The sequence below is a fragment of the Pan troglodytes genome, chromosome 16 (assembly GCF_028858775.2).
Source record: "Pan troglodytes isolate AG18354 chromosome 16, NHGRI_mPanTro3-v2.0_pri, whole genome shotgun sequence".
Taxonomy (NCBI): Eukaryota; Metazoa; Chordata; class Mammalia; order Primates; family Hominidae; genus Pan; species Pan troglodytes.
Window position 1 is genome coordinate 62,861,423 of NC_072414.2, and position 15,530 is coordinate 62,876,952.

Genomic DNA, 15,530 nt, shown 5'->3' on the forward strand with positions numbered 1-15,530 from the left:
TTTGGTGCCTGGTGGACACAGTTGTGCCCAGGGAAGTGCCTGTAGTGCCCATTGGATAGGGTATAGTCTAGCAGAGGAGGCTGGGGCAGTAAAGGAGGGACAACATGCAGACACCAGGTGGTGACTAGCTAGATTTGTCTATGAACACATATGAGACACCCCCAGGGAATGTCCACAGATACTTGGGCAGTGTTTGAGGGGCTAGGTTTGTGTATTAATAACATTAGTGGGTAAAAGGGCTCAAGTGGAAAGAGCTCCCCCCAGAATGGGTGACAGACTCAGTTTCTCTCCATTTGTCATCACTTTTACAGCAAGAACTTTGTGCCTAATCAGGATGACTTCTAATTTGTAGCCCAGACTGCACATTCTAAAGACACCGAGAGGCCCTGAGGCATGGGCACCAGGATGGATGAGGCATTGAGAGGGAAGAGCAGGGCCCTGGAGTTCCCAAGGAGAGAGGTGTGGGTGATTTCCTTTGCCTAATTTGGAAGGCCTAGCGCATTCTGGCTCCAGGCTGCCTTTCCACCCTCATCTCATGTCCATCTTGCCCTCACTCCCTCTGCTCTGGCCATACTGAAGTTCTCTTAGTTTATCTGAAGGCACCACTCTTCTGTCCTTTAAACGTGCGGTTTCAGATGCGTGACATGATTATTCTCTCCTTTTTACCTGGCAAACTTCTAATCTTTCAGGTTTTAGCTAAGATATCACTCAGGGGAACTTTTCTGGATTTGCCAGTTTAGTGTACAGGACATTCAATGCTGTCCATAAACTCAGATGTGGAGAAAATGTAACTCTTTGGGGTAATGGAAATGGAATCTCAGTTTCAGTTTGGGTTCTTCTCATAACTTGGGCTAGGGTCAAAATTCCAGGTGTCTGTTCATCAGTCATCTGTGTATCCAGGAATCTAGCAACTGAGATGTCCATATCATTAAGTCAGGGCTCTCTTAGCTGCTTCAATGCCAAATTTGGGGCACTAGGATCTTTGCTAGGCCCTCTATAACCCCATATGCCTAGAGTCAACACCACCAGCACAGTCATTTTCTTCCTTTTTTCTCCTGCTTCCATTCTGGAAGAAGCCTTTTCCAATTCAGGGACAAGTTTCTTTCATCTTGAACTTGCGTCCTCCAGCAATCCTCCTGCCTCGGCCTCCCACAGTGCTGGGATTACAGGTGTGGGCCCCATGCCTGGCCGTTTCTCTTAACCCAAATCTCTATTCTGCTTAGTGGTTACTGACTTCTTTCCCAAAACTTTGTATTAGTTTCGTAAATACAGAAAGGTTGAAATAATAATAAAATGAACATTCTTATGCACTCTACTGAATTCAAAAATTGTTAAAAATTTATCACCATCTTTTTTCACCTCTCAGTACTTCAGCCTGTCTTCTAAAGAGAAAGACATTCACCTACAAAACCACAATACCATGGTTGCATCTAACAAAACTGTTGATAGTTCTGTAAAATTATCTAATAGCGAGTTCATATTCATTTCCCCAAAATGTTTCATTCTAAGAATGTTCATTATGCTTCAGAACAAAAACCAGGATCCAATTTAGAGTCACACATTGCATTTGCTGTTTATGTCCTTCTAATTTATTTACATCTAGAAAAGTCCCTTCACCATTTTATATTGTTATTGTTGCTTCATGACATTGAATTTTTGAAGGATTCATGTCCGTTATCCTAAAGAATTTAGGCTTTTGAAAACAAAAGCCAGAGAACTCTGCCCCAGACTTTCCCTGAGGCAAGAAGTATAACCTACCTGTCTGGTTTTTTGAGGACTGAGAGTTTTCCCTGGCCATGGGACTTTCAGTGTCAAAACCAAGAAAATTCTGGGCAAGCCAAGATGAATTGGTCACCCTAGAGGCAAGGAGGTATGGACTTGGATATTTGCTTGAATGGTTGCAAGGCATAGAGTGAAACATTATTTAAAATGAATAATCCAATATTATGCAGCCACACTTGGTTAATAAGTAGGTTCATAGCATCCTGTGTTTATACTCTTGCAATATGCATCATATTTTTGACTCTGTTTAACGTCTGAATTTCCCAATAGATAGTAAACTCCACAAAGGCAGAGACATGTATGTCTTTCTCATTACTCTAATCTCATTGTATCCCCATAGTTCTGGTACATGTAAAGTATTTATATATTTATTTATTTATGTATTTATTTTTGAGATGGAGTCTCGCTCTGTCACCCAGGCTGGAGTGCAGTGGTGCGATCTTGGCTCACTGCAACCTCTGCCTCTGGGTTCAAGTGATTCTCCTGCCTCAGCCTCCTGAGTTGCTGGGACTACAGGCGTGTGCCACCATGCCCTGCTCATTTTTGTATTTTTAGTAGAGATGGGGTTTCACCATGTTGGCCAGGATGGTCTCCATCTCTTGATCTCATGATCCGCCCACTTCAGACTCCCCAATTGCCGGGATTACAGGCGTGAGCGACCACGTCCGGCCACTAAGACATGTTTAAATAGTGAGGCTGCAGCCCACTGGTAATTTCCGTACCCCTGTTCACTGAGTATTATTAGGTTAGGTTTCTGCATAGAAATCTTAACAAACATTCTGTGCAACTGTCCTGGCCTTACGGATGAGACTCCAGAAGTTTAAATCATCTTCAAGATCAAATTAAGACCTTAACTTCTAAGTCCTCAGGGTCTTCATGCAGTGACGGGATATAGATAAGGGTAGAAAAATATCTGGGAATCTGGAGATACGTAACCCATTGGCTAAGCAGCACTGGACCATATACCAAGGTCCTAAGGAAATCAATCACACCTTAAGAAAATTTAATTAAATTGGACAGAAATTAACACAATTTCATTCAGTCCTTGCCTTATTCTCCAGATTTGAATCCCCCAGGGTCATTAAATGATTGGCCAAGTAGAGGTTGGGGTTGGAAAGTTGAAATAAGGTATAATTATGAACCTGGCCTGAACTCCAGATCGACTCAAGGCCAAGTCTGGCCTTCGGAAAGTCTTTGGGGTTAAAGATTTGGTAATGGACTTAATGTAGCATTGGGTACCTGATTATAGAGAATTCAAGTGGAGGCTGATCGGAACGGAATCCTGAAGGCCAAGTGCCCAAGGCTATCAAGGTCCAAGCAGAAGACAGCACATCTCAATGCCTGCTCTCTCATTCCTTTCACCCTCTTTGGAAGAAGGTCTAGTTGAGAACTGTGCTGAGTCATGTAGGCCTGCCTTTGTGATGGGAATCCTCACATCAGACACTCTCCAGAGGAAGAGGCTTTGTAAGGGGCACCATGAAGTATCAAAAGAAAGACTGATAGACAAGAGCATAGAGAAGAAAAGAACTTCCTGTGAAGAAGTTTTGAAATGCATGATGAGATTTGTTTTTTTCTTCTGAGCATCAACAGAGTATTTTTTGTGTCCTTCACATCAGGGTGAAGAAGACACCAAAGTACTGTCCAGGACATGACGAGAATGGCCATTTTTGGAGCAATTACTGTGTTCTTGGCCTATGACCTCATTTAACCCTTGCAGCAGTCCCAAGTCCCAATGATCCCAGTGAGGTATTGTTAGAAAACTAAGGCTCAGCAAAATTAAGTGACTTGCTAAAGGTTATACGGCTGGGATATGGAAGTGCATACAGATTTATCCTCACACTGTCAGACTCCAAATCTATGCTGTTCCCACTATCCCACCCTGCACTCTTCTGAAGATGCCATGGGCCTAACAGTCCTTAACAGTCTCAGAAGTGGGAGCATTATTAAATCCAGGTGAAAAAGACAGTCATTGCTGGTGTGCTATATGAAGGGCACTGGAAAGACTTTTGCTCCCCAATTTTCTCTACCACATCTATCACAATGCCTGCAATCTTGTCACGCATTTCTTTGAGATGAGTATTGGGGTCCTGCTTCTGAGAGCCATTCAAAGTGGACTAGTCTGATCTAGAGGTTGTGGGGTGAGGTGCTGTGTACTCCTCTCTGTCATCTCTATTTTGACACATCGCAGATGCTCCGGCAGCTCCGTTTCTGGGTATTAGCTGTGAAGTTGAGAGCAGAGTGTTTTTCCTTCTCTTTGGCTTGATTGTCTTTCACCCTTGGGGGAAAGGGAGGGGGTGCTAATGGCTTGGAGGGTGGCCAGACTATTCCATTTTGCAATCTCCAGCCACAGCTGCTAAAGAAAACTTATATTGTATTTTCATTCTGTGGGGAAAACATGTTTTGTTTTGTATTCTTGTGTAACCATGAAACATCTGGGGTAACCTTAGCTAAAACTTCCTTCCAGTGTTCTATTTGGGCTAAATGATATAGAGAAATTTTCACCTTGAAATGTAAGCTATGACAGTGTAATACGTTATTATGACATGCGCTTGGATACGTACCCAGTAGGGAGCCATCCAATTATTACAACTCAGGCCCTCTAAACTAAAATCCCTTATCCTTATGTTACATCACACTGTCCCTTATAAATGGTCAGGGCCAAGAAAATGATATTTGATCACTCAAAATTGGGGAAACACTGTGAGGGCTTAGGCAGAACTCTTCAATGCTTTCAACTGGTGGCTCTCAAAATTGAGCATGCATCAGAATCACCCAAAGGGCTTGTTGAAACTCAGATTTCTGGCTCCCACTCTCAGAGTTTCTGACTCAGTAGGTCTAGGGTAGAGCCTGAGAATTTGCTTTTCTACCAAGTTCCCGGGTGATGCTGATGCAACTGGTCTGGGGACCATAAGAATCTCAGCTTTAAACTTGGGTCACCCCAAATGTGGAATTGAATACAATATACAGGAGAGGCAAAAACTATATACAGTGACAAGCTTCAGTGTCATGCTTTGTTTCGTTTTTCTAAATAGGTAAGAGCTGATGCTAAGATGAGATAATCCCATCTAATCATTGTGGGTGGTAGTACAAGTTAGTATAAACATTTTAGAAAACAAACTGGCAGTAAATAAATATTTGTAGGCATTGATCCCACTTCTAGGTACCTCTAAGAAAATAATCAGAAATAAGCACAAAGATTAAAGTACAGGGATGTCTATTGCAGCTTTATGTAAAATGATAGATACTTGGAAATCACATGAATATTCAGTAGTTTATCAATTATAATAATATCTCTACAGTGGAGTATTATGCCACCATTAAAGTAATTGGAGAAAAAATTTTAATGATAAAAAGAAATGTTTATGATAGATTATTATAATACATGAAAAGCTCAGGTCACAGAGCTATATTTATCGTTTATCAACTATATAATACATATATACTTCTACAAACAGCGTATCAACTAAGGAAACACACTGACATGTTAACAGTGATGATTTCTGGATAGTATTATATTTGTTCTATAGATGCCATTCACTTCTCCCCTGCCTAATCTTCTAAAATAATCTATCCCACTCAAAGCCTCCCCTCTTCTGGAAGGAGCTTCTTAGACTGCCATATTTAAACCAAATGATCCCACCCTTTCAGTGGTAGGCGATTGGCTGTAGGGACATGTGATCCAAGGTGAACCTACTAGTGAGTGTCTATCAAACACTGTACTGCTAAACCCAGAAACTAGGGCTAGACAGCTGTGGGATGTACATATATTTAAGTAGGGCTGGTGGGCATTTTAGGCTGTGTGCAAGCAGAGGAGGCTACTACAGATCTGCTGCTTTATCAGCAGTTACTGTCAGTACAATACAGGCCCAGGAGCTGAGCAGCACACACATGCAGCAGCCCACCCACACAGGCACAAATCCTTCTTAAAAAGCAGGCAATGGGGAGAGGTTGTAAATATTAAACTGTAATACCCTTGTCCCTGTTATGCTTCCGATATTCTCCCTTTTTGCCTTGAGCTAGTGAAAGTGGGTTTCTCTTCTTTGCAATTGTGTCCTAAATTAACAGGTGATTTTTATTTGCTTATTTGTGCGTGTTTGCTTTTTTAAAATCAACTTCCCACACTGAGTTTATTACTGATTTTGTTAACAGAAAAATATTAAAATTAAAATCTTGAGCTGCAGCTAAAAAAAAAAATTATTTAGTGCAAAGTTTCCTATCTGCTCACTAGCCCCTACATCCAGACCCTCTTATTTCTGACACTCTGAGCTTCAGAAACTGAGAGGTTTTCTTTGGTTTCTTTCAGTTTGGTACAAAATCCAGAGGACAATTTAAGTTTGGAATGTGTCCAAGCAAAATTCTTTTTCTGTACTGAGCTAAGAGGATTCCAACAGCAAAGACTGATGCAGAATAAAAGATATAGAGCATGGTTTTCTCCATTGATTTATAAACATGAAGATTGGAATGGATGAGTCATCAGCAAATTGAATTGGGAGGGATTGCTGCAGAGCAGCCCACACTTTGTCATAAAAATTCTGCTGCAGTATCACACTAGCTCAACTGTGGTTTACCATTTTTAGAAACATGAGCAAATGCACTATAGTTGGTTACCACTTTTTTGTGACACTTGAGGTTCATGTGCAGTTGTATCAATCCCAAAGAGTGATACACTTCAAGACAGGACCATTTGGTATAAGCAGTAGGTAATTGTTTTTGTTTTGTTTTGTTTTGAGATGGAGTTTTGCTCTTATTGCCAAGGCTGTAGAGCAATGGCATGATCTTGGCTCACCAAAACCTCCGCCTCCTGGGTTCAAGCGATTCTCCTGCCTCAGCCTCCCGAGTAGCTGGGATTACAGGCATGTGCCACCACGCCCGGCTAATTTTGTATTTTTAGTAGAGACAGGGTTTCTCCATGTTGGTCATTCTGGTCTCAAACTCCTGACCTCAGGTGATTTGCCCGCCTAGGCCTCCCAAAGTGTTGGGATTACAGGCGTGAGCCACCGTGCCCAGCCAGCAGTAGGTAATTCTTAACCCTTTCAAGGTCATCATCTCAATTTCTTCCCCACTGGGAATCAAATTGTAACTAAAAAATGATTGCAACTTATTTTAAGAATTTCTAGATATGCTGTAAGATATTTGAGGGCAGGGACTGATTCTGCCATGCTTAGTTTTTTTTTTTTTTTTTTTTTTTTTAGTATTTATTGATCATTCTTGGGTGTTTCTCGGAGAGGGGGATTTGGCAGGGTCATAGGACAATAGTGGAGCGAAGGTCAGCAGATAAACATGTGAACAAGGGTCTGTGGTTTTCCTACGCAGAGGACCCTGTGGCCTTCCGCAGTGTTTGTGTCCCTGGGTACTTGAGATTAGGGAGTGGTGATGACTCTTAACGAGTATGCTGCCTTCAAGCATCTGTTTAACAAAGCACATCTTGCACTGCCCTTAATCCATTTAACCCTGAGTGGACACAGCACATGTTTCAGAGAGCACGGGGTTGGGGGTAAGGTTATAGATTAACAGCATCCCAAGGCAGAAGAATTTTTCCTAGTACAGAACAAAATGGAGTCTCCCATGTCTACTTCTTTCTACACAGACACAGCAACAATCTGATCTCTCTTTCCTTTCCCCACATTTCCCCCCTCTCTACTCGACAAAACCACCATCGTCATCATGGCCCGCTCTCAATGAGCTGTTGGGCACACCTCCCAGATGGGGTGGCGGCCAGGCAGAGGGGCTCCTCACTTCCCAGACTGGGCGGCCGGGCAGAGACGCTCCTCACCTCCCAGACGGGGTGGTGGCGGGGCAGAGACACTCCTCAGATCCCAGACCGGGTCGCAGCCAGGCAGAGGCTCTCCTCACATCCCAGACGGGGCGGGGGGGCAGAGGCGCTCCCCACATCTCAGACGATGGGCGGCCGGGCAGAGACGCTCCTCACTTCCTAGACGGGATGGCGGCCGGGAAGAGGCGCTCCTCACTTCCCAGACTGGGTGGCCGGGCAGAGGGGCTCCTCACATCCCAGACGATGGGCGGCCAGGCAGAGATGCTCCTCACTTCCCAGACGGGGTGGCGGCCGGGCACAGGCTGCAATCTCGGCACTTTGGGAGGCCAAGGCAGGCGGCTGGGAGGTGGAGGTTGTAGCAAGCGGAGATCACGCCACTGCACTCCAGCCTGGGCAAGATTGAGCACTGAGTGAGTGAGACTCTGTCTGCAATCCCGGCACCTCGGGAGGCCCAGGCGGGCAGATCACTCACGGTCAGGAGCTGGAGACCAGCCCGGCCAACACGGCGAAACCCCGTCTCCACCAAAAAATACAAAAACCAGTCAGGCGTGGCAGCGCGCGCCTGCAATCCCAGGCACTCGGCAGGCTGAGGCAGGAGAATCAGGCAGGGAGGTTGCAGTGAGCCAAGATTGCGGCAGCACAGTCTAGCCTCGGCTGGGCATCAGAGGGAGACCGTGGAAAGTGGGAGACGGAGACGTAGGGGAGAGGGAGAGGAGGAGGGGGAGGGGGAGGGAGAGGTGCTTAGTTTTATCCCTGGTTTGTTGAATGACTGAAAAAACATTCATATTGGTGCTAAGAGATGAGCCTAGGGAATAAGTGCTTGGGAAGTAACTTTCCAAAGGGTCCGGTTCTGGGACTGGGTTTAGAAGCTTGAGATGATGTCGAAGATAAAGTTGTGATACGCTTTAGGGTTTCCAAAAAGTGTGTGTTCTAAAAAGATGAGAAAATTGTCAAGAAGGAGAAATTGCTGGCATTTTTTAAAAAGAGGAAATTGAGACCAGACGAGTTCCACAGGCAGCATCTCAGAAAGCTCTCGTATCCACTGAGGAGAGTGATTTGCATGTACAGCCATGGAGACCCTAGAGAGAAAGAGGACGTTTTCTCCAAGAGATTCCAAGACTTGTGAGAGAAACGACTCTGGCTCAAAATATCTTATAAACTTGACATAACTTTTTTTTTTTTTTTTTTTTTTTTTTTTAGATGGAGTCTCACTCTGTCGCCTAGGCTGGAGTGCCGTGGTGCGATCTCGGCTCACTGCAACCTCCACCTCCCAGGTTCAAGCAATTCTCTGCCTCAGCATCCCGAGTAGCTGGGATTATAGGTGTCCGCCACCATGCCCGGCTCATTTTTGTATTTTTAGTAGAGGCGAGGTTTCACCATCTTGGCCAGGCTGGTCTTGAATTCCTGACCTCAAGTGATCCACCCGCCTTGGCCTCCCAAAGTGTTGGGATTACAGGAGTGAGCCACCTCGCCCAGCCAACTTGACGTAACTTTTAAAGATGGATTGCCAAGCTGAGGTAAGTCTACACTTTCAGTTGACATAATTTTGTATAACAATTATACTCTGCTATCCCCTCACTGAACTAAAACATCATATACGGTCAAAATACTAACTAAAGCTATTATACAAGAATAAAAAACTGAAGGTCATGGTGAGGAGGGAACAGGAAAATAGTGATTGCCTTTTCCTTAGGGAGTCTTTACCACTAGTGTATCAGGTAGTGCTTCCTGCATGACAAACAACCCCACAATTTAATGGCCTAAAATACAACCATTGATTCATCTTACAGTTGCATGGGCTGACTGGGCAGCTCTTCTCTCTGGGCATGCTTGGCGGATTTGCCGGACTTCCTCATGCTTCTCTGGTCAGCTGACATGTTGGAGGCAGCCAGATGATCTAGAATGACTTCCTTCATGTGTCTGACAGTCGGAGGGCTCTTTGCAAGGGACCAGCTGCTTCTCCACATGGAGTCTCCTCCATAGTGGGCTAGCTTGAACTCAGTCACATGGTAGTCCTAGAGTTCCAAACACAGTAAGAGGACAAGCCCAGGGCTCAAGCACTTTTAAAGCCTCAGTTTATATTACCTTTACTAATGTCCTATTGGTGAAAGTAAGTCACATGACCAAACCGAAGTCAAGAAGTGGAGAAATAGATTTTACCTCTTGATGGGAGTGGAAGAATTTTTGGCTATTTTTACAATCTACTGCAACTAGGTGGTAGGCTTAGTAAAGAAATAAACCAATAGGTACATGGAACTGTAGAAAGGGATTGAGATGTCAGGGATACAGTCCTTGACTGTAGAAACTCTACATTTCCTGGGTGTTGTTAGCAAACCAGTGTGTGAATGTCATTTAGTCCAGCTAGGGAACCTTCTGTTTGGGGATTTCCCTGGGTTATGTTATCTCAGAGCCCAACATAACTTTTGAGACTCTGATCAGAACTGCAAACGCCATCTTGGAACAATCCTGGAAGTGTTCTAGATGTCTGGGATCCTTCTGTTCTGACACTAACGAGGGAGGGATGAGCTCCCTGGAATATCTGCAAACCCATCCCTGCTGGTTCAGCTGAGAAAGAGGATCTACCTTTTCTTCTCAAAGACAGGGATTAAGAACCAGGAGGTACAAAGGGCAGGTGCGTGGGCAGCAATGATAGAATAGGCTAGTTATTTGAACTGGGATCAAGAAAAGGAAGGATGTAAATAGTAAGCCTGCTCCAAGAGGGAAGCAATCAAATTGATAATTTGATAATAAGCTGGAGACTATGACCTGGAGACAAGTTGGGGAACATTTAAAGGGCAGGTGGAAGAAGTTTGACAGTCTTTTGAAGCGGTTTGCATTTTTTGGTTTTTAGATGACAAGCTACAGAAAATTCAATCTCAGCTCTGCCACTAATCAGTTATGTGAGTATGGACAAATTGCCTCAGTTAATTTCCTCATTGACAAAATGAGGCATTTTAACTGGAAGATTTTTCCAGCTATAACACCTTCAGGGAATCTAGAAAAAGAAGAAAAAGGACTGACATATATGTGAAAGGAATAAGTCTACATGAGGAGGAATCCCCTTCAGAAAGCATTGGAACAAGTACTGAGGAAGATTTTCAATCTCTAAAGCTTTAAGAACATGATAGATCCCTATCATTCTTCAACAAATATTAACTGAACTACATGCCAGGCATTGTAGACAGAGCAGTCAGCGAACAACAGCAGCATGCCCCTGTGGGGCTTACAGGATTGTTTGAGTTTGATCAAATGGTTCTAGACGATTTCACTAAGTAAGAGTTGCAAGCACATCCAGCTTCATTATTCAATCATTTCTGATGAAGAGTGGGATCAATTTTGCTAGAAATGGAGACATTGGATTGCTAAGACAATTTGCAGGCGGGGATTATACCAGATAACTTCTCTGATCTTCAGTTTCTTCATCTACAAAATAAAAAGTGTGAACCAGACCATCCCTAAAGTTCCATTCAGCTCCAAAATTCCAGTTCGGCTGCCCAGCAGTTCTTAGGTGCTTTAGCTCAGCAACTCCATCTAGTGTCTCTGTGAAATGAACTTAGAAAACATCCAGTGTACCAACTATTGACTAAAATGAGAGGCCACAAAAGAGACTGGACATAACTAAAGGCAGGGCTCGGAATCAAGATATATGGGTAAGGGGTTGATGGGTTATAAGTCATATTTAACATGATGTTTACAATGTGTCAGGCGCTGTTCTAAGTGGTTAGCGTACATTTAATTCTCACAACAAACCTATGATCGAGGAACTAAAAACAGCCGTACTTTACAGATGAGGGAACGGCCCAAAAAGGCAAAGTAACCTGCCTAGTAATTGGCAGAACTAGAATGGAAGCCTAGGTAGTGTGTTACAAAGTCCATCCTCTTAGGCAATATCCTTTCCTGCCTCTAGCTAAGAGTTATGGAACACTTACCATGTGCCCAGCAGTGTTCTAGGTTTTTCATATTGTAATCTTCTCAACAGAAATATGTTGTAGGTACTAAAATCACAATTTTGCATGGGAGTAGACTCAGGCCCAGAGAGATAATGTAATTTATCTAAGTACACTATAGCCGATAAGCGTCTTGGAGCCTAGATTGGAACTTCGGTATTCAGCCAGGGTGAAAGAAGCATCCAGGCTGTTGCCATGTCCCAATAATTTTTTCTCCCACTTTCCTAAATGTCACCGATCATGATTCTTGGTACATAAAGGGAAGATGCAAGCAGCAAGTGCTAGACAGTTTCTTTCTTTTTTCTTTTTTTTTTAGTGGATTATCTGCAGAGCCAACTCTTGAATATTCAGAAGCTAATTCAATTAATGGATAAGACAGGCTTAGGTGCATGTTCTTGGTCTCTCCAGCTTCTCATTTTCGATCACTTTTGCCAGGTAAATAATGAAGACTTTAAGTGCCACAGGAAGTCTAAAAACTCTCCTTTAGGGATCCTACATCATGGTTTCAACGATCACTTTCATGTAAATGCCTCTGAAAGCTACATCTCTACACCTCACTACTCGAATTGCCTGAGAAACACATCTGCTTTCCTGTTTCATTATCTTCTGAAACTCAACATTCAGTATTCATTTAGCAAATGCTTGTAAAACCTTACCATGTAGGAAGAACATTTGGAAACCCCTTAGACCCTTAGAACAGTGCTTGGCACAGTGAACTACTGTCTTTACCTTCAGGCTGTGTAGAGTCTAGTGGGGGAGATTAGTAAACAGTCACAACACAAGGTGATAAATGCCATGATGGGCTATGCATGACATGCTTTGGTAGTATGCAGTGACATTTCATCCAGTCTTCAGAGAGGGTAAGGGTAGGGTCAGGGTAGGTTTCTCAGGCAACTCATTTCTAAAATTGAAATCAGCACCTTTCTCCCCAGATTGGCTCCTTCTTATGTCTACTAATAGTACTGCCAGTTCTTGTTACCCACACTTGAAAACTCAGTCATTGTTTACTCTTTCCTTGTTCACAAATTCGTAAAGTAACCACCATGTCCAGTCAATTCTTCCTTTTCTATCTTCTCCATTTTTTGCCTTTCCTCACTCTAGGTCAATATTTTACCCTCTCAAGCCAGGACTATTGCAAAGGCATGCCATCTCTAACAAATTTAATCCATTCCAATTCTTCCTGCGCTATGCTCCAGATTCATTTGCCTAACATACTTTCCTGACCCCAAATCTGAAAAGTTCATTCAGTGCCCAAAGGTTAAAGGCCATTCCGCTTGTTCTGGCAACATTCTGCTTGTCTATCTGAATCTTTCAGAACTCCTTTGTAAATCTTCAGTCTAATGATGCCACTCTCCTTCTCACTCATCCTTTGCTTTTTATGCATCCGTGTCTCTACTGACTTTTTCTGGGCCTTCAGTCCTTCCTGTTGGTTTTTAAAGCATATTTGTATCCTCTCTCTCCTTAAAGGACCATTACAATTCCACCTATTTTGTGAAGCCTACCTTAAGAAACTACAGAATTTATTGCTTGAACTATCATTTGGCAAAATAATAGTGTATTGCTTTTTCTTTAACATGCTTTATAAAGGTATAATTTACATACAACTATTAATACAATGTATGTATTAATGTAACCCTCATCACATTGGGGTATAAAACATTCCATCTCCCCTAAACATTTCCTTGCGTACTTTTGCAGGGAATGTTCCCCTGCCCTAGTCCCAAGCAACCACTGATGGGTTCCTTTCTGTCACTATAGATTTGATTTTTTCTTTTCTAGAATTTTATACAAATAGAAATATAGAATGTGTACTTTTATTTGTGCCTGGATTTTTTTCACTCAGCATAATACTTTCAAAATTAATCCAGGTTGTTTTGTATATGTTTGTTTTATTTCTAAGATAATTTCATTATTTGGATATACTTCAATTTCCTTATCCACTCACCTGTTGATGGACATTTGAGTTTTCAGATTTTGGCTCTTATGAGCATTTGTGTAAAAGTCTTTGTGTGGACATGTATTTTCTCTTGGTAAAGTACCCAGGAGTGAAATTGTTTGGTTGAATGATATGGGTATGTTACCTTCATGAAAGTTTACCACATTGTTTTCCAAAGTGCTTGTAGTATTTTGTATTACTACCAGCAATGTAGGAGAGTTCCAGTTGCTATTGCTCTCCAACACTTTGTTATTTTAAATTCTTTGCGGCTGGGCGCGGTGGCTCACGCCTGTAATCCCAGCACTTTGGGAGGCTGAGGCAGGTGGATCACGAGGTCAGGAGATTGAGACCATCCTGGCTAACATGGTGAAACCCCGTCTCTACTAAAAATATGAAAACAAAATTAGCCGGGTGTGGTGGCGGGTGCCTGTAGTCCCAGCTACTCAGGAGGCTGAGGTGGGAGAATGGCGTGAACCCGGGAGGCAGAGTTTGCAGGGAGCCGAGCTTGCAACAAGCCAGGATCGCGCCACTGCACTCCAGCCTGGGCGACAGAGTGAGACTCTGTCTCAAAATAAATAAATAAATACATACATAAATAAATTCTTTGCATTTTCCATATTGTAAATGAAACCAGTTTTTTTATCTCAGTTTCCAATTGTTCATTGTTAGCATATAGAAATGAAGTTGATTTTTGCACATTTAGTTTGCTAAACTGATTTATTGGTTCTAGTCGCTTTTTAAAAGATTTCTTAGGCGGTTCTACGTACATAATCATATCATCTCTAAAAAAAGCACAACCTTATTTCCTCCTTTTAAACATCTGTGCATTTTGTTTTGCCATTTCTTCCTTTTTGCCTTCTTTCCTTTTTTTCCCCTTGCCTTTATTGCACCAACTAGGATCTTCAGTATGAGGTTGAATAAAAGTATTGAAGAATGGACATCCTCACATTTTTCCTGATCTAGGGATAAAGCCTGTAAGGGAACATTAACTATGGATTTAGTGGCATACATTCATGGCTGCTATTAGGTGAAGAAAGTAAATTCCTTTCTAGTCTTAGTTTATTGGTAGGTTTTTATCATAAATAGATGTTGACTTTTGTCAAATGTTCTTTAAATCTAGTAAGATGAAGGTGACATGATTTTTCTCTTTCGTTCTCTTAATATGGTGGATTACATTGATTGGTTGTTGAATGTGAAACCAGCCTTGTGTGGCTGAGCTAAACTGTACTTAGATGTGATGTATTATTTGTATAATATATTGCAGGATATGTTTGCTAATAGTTTGTTAAGATACACATATAACTTCACAAGGGATGTTGGTTTATAATTTCTTTTCTTGCAATGTCTTTGCCTAGTTTTGGTAATAGGTTAATGCTGAACTCATGAGATGGGAAGTGTTCTCTAGTCCTTTTCTCTTGGAAGAGCTTGTATAAGATTGGTATTCTTTCTTATGTTGTTTGACAGAATTTGAAAGGGAAGGCGTCTGGGCCTAGAGTTTTCTTTGTGGAAAGGATTATAATTACAAATTCAATTCCTTTAACAGATATAGGCGCTTCAGACTTTCTGTTTCTCCTTGTGCCAGTTTCGATAGCTTGTCTGCTTTAGCTCTAGAATTTCCATTTGGTTCTTTTTTTAGTTTCCATCTCTCTGTTGAGATTCCTCGTGTCTCTTCATTATGACTACATTTTCCTCTTGGAATATATGTATAATAACTGCTTTAAAGTTCTTGTCTGCCAGTTCCAACTTCTGGTCATCTTGGGGTTGGTTTCTATTGATTCCTTTTTGTGTTGATATTAGGTCACACTTTCTAATTTCTTCACATGACTAGTCATTTTAAATTATACTGGACATTTTGGATGATAAATTGTTAACTTCTTCCTAAACACTTGAATTTTGTTTTAACAACCGGTTAACTTGGCTGGACTCAAACTCCAAACTCCATTTCCACTGTGATGAGTAGCAGCTAAGCTAAGGCTTGCAACCGTTGTTTTATGCCGGGCCCCCAGAGGTCACAACACAGGCATAGCTCATGATTAGTCAGAGATTTGGGTGGAGTTTATGAGATTTGGGGTCTCCTCCCCTCTGGCTTCCT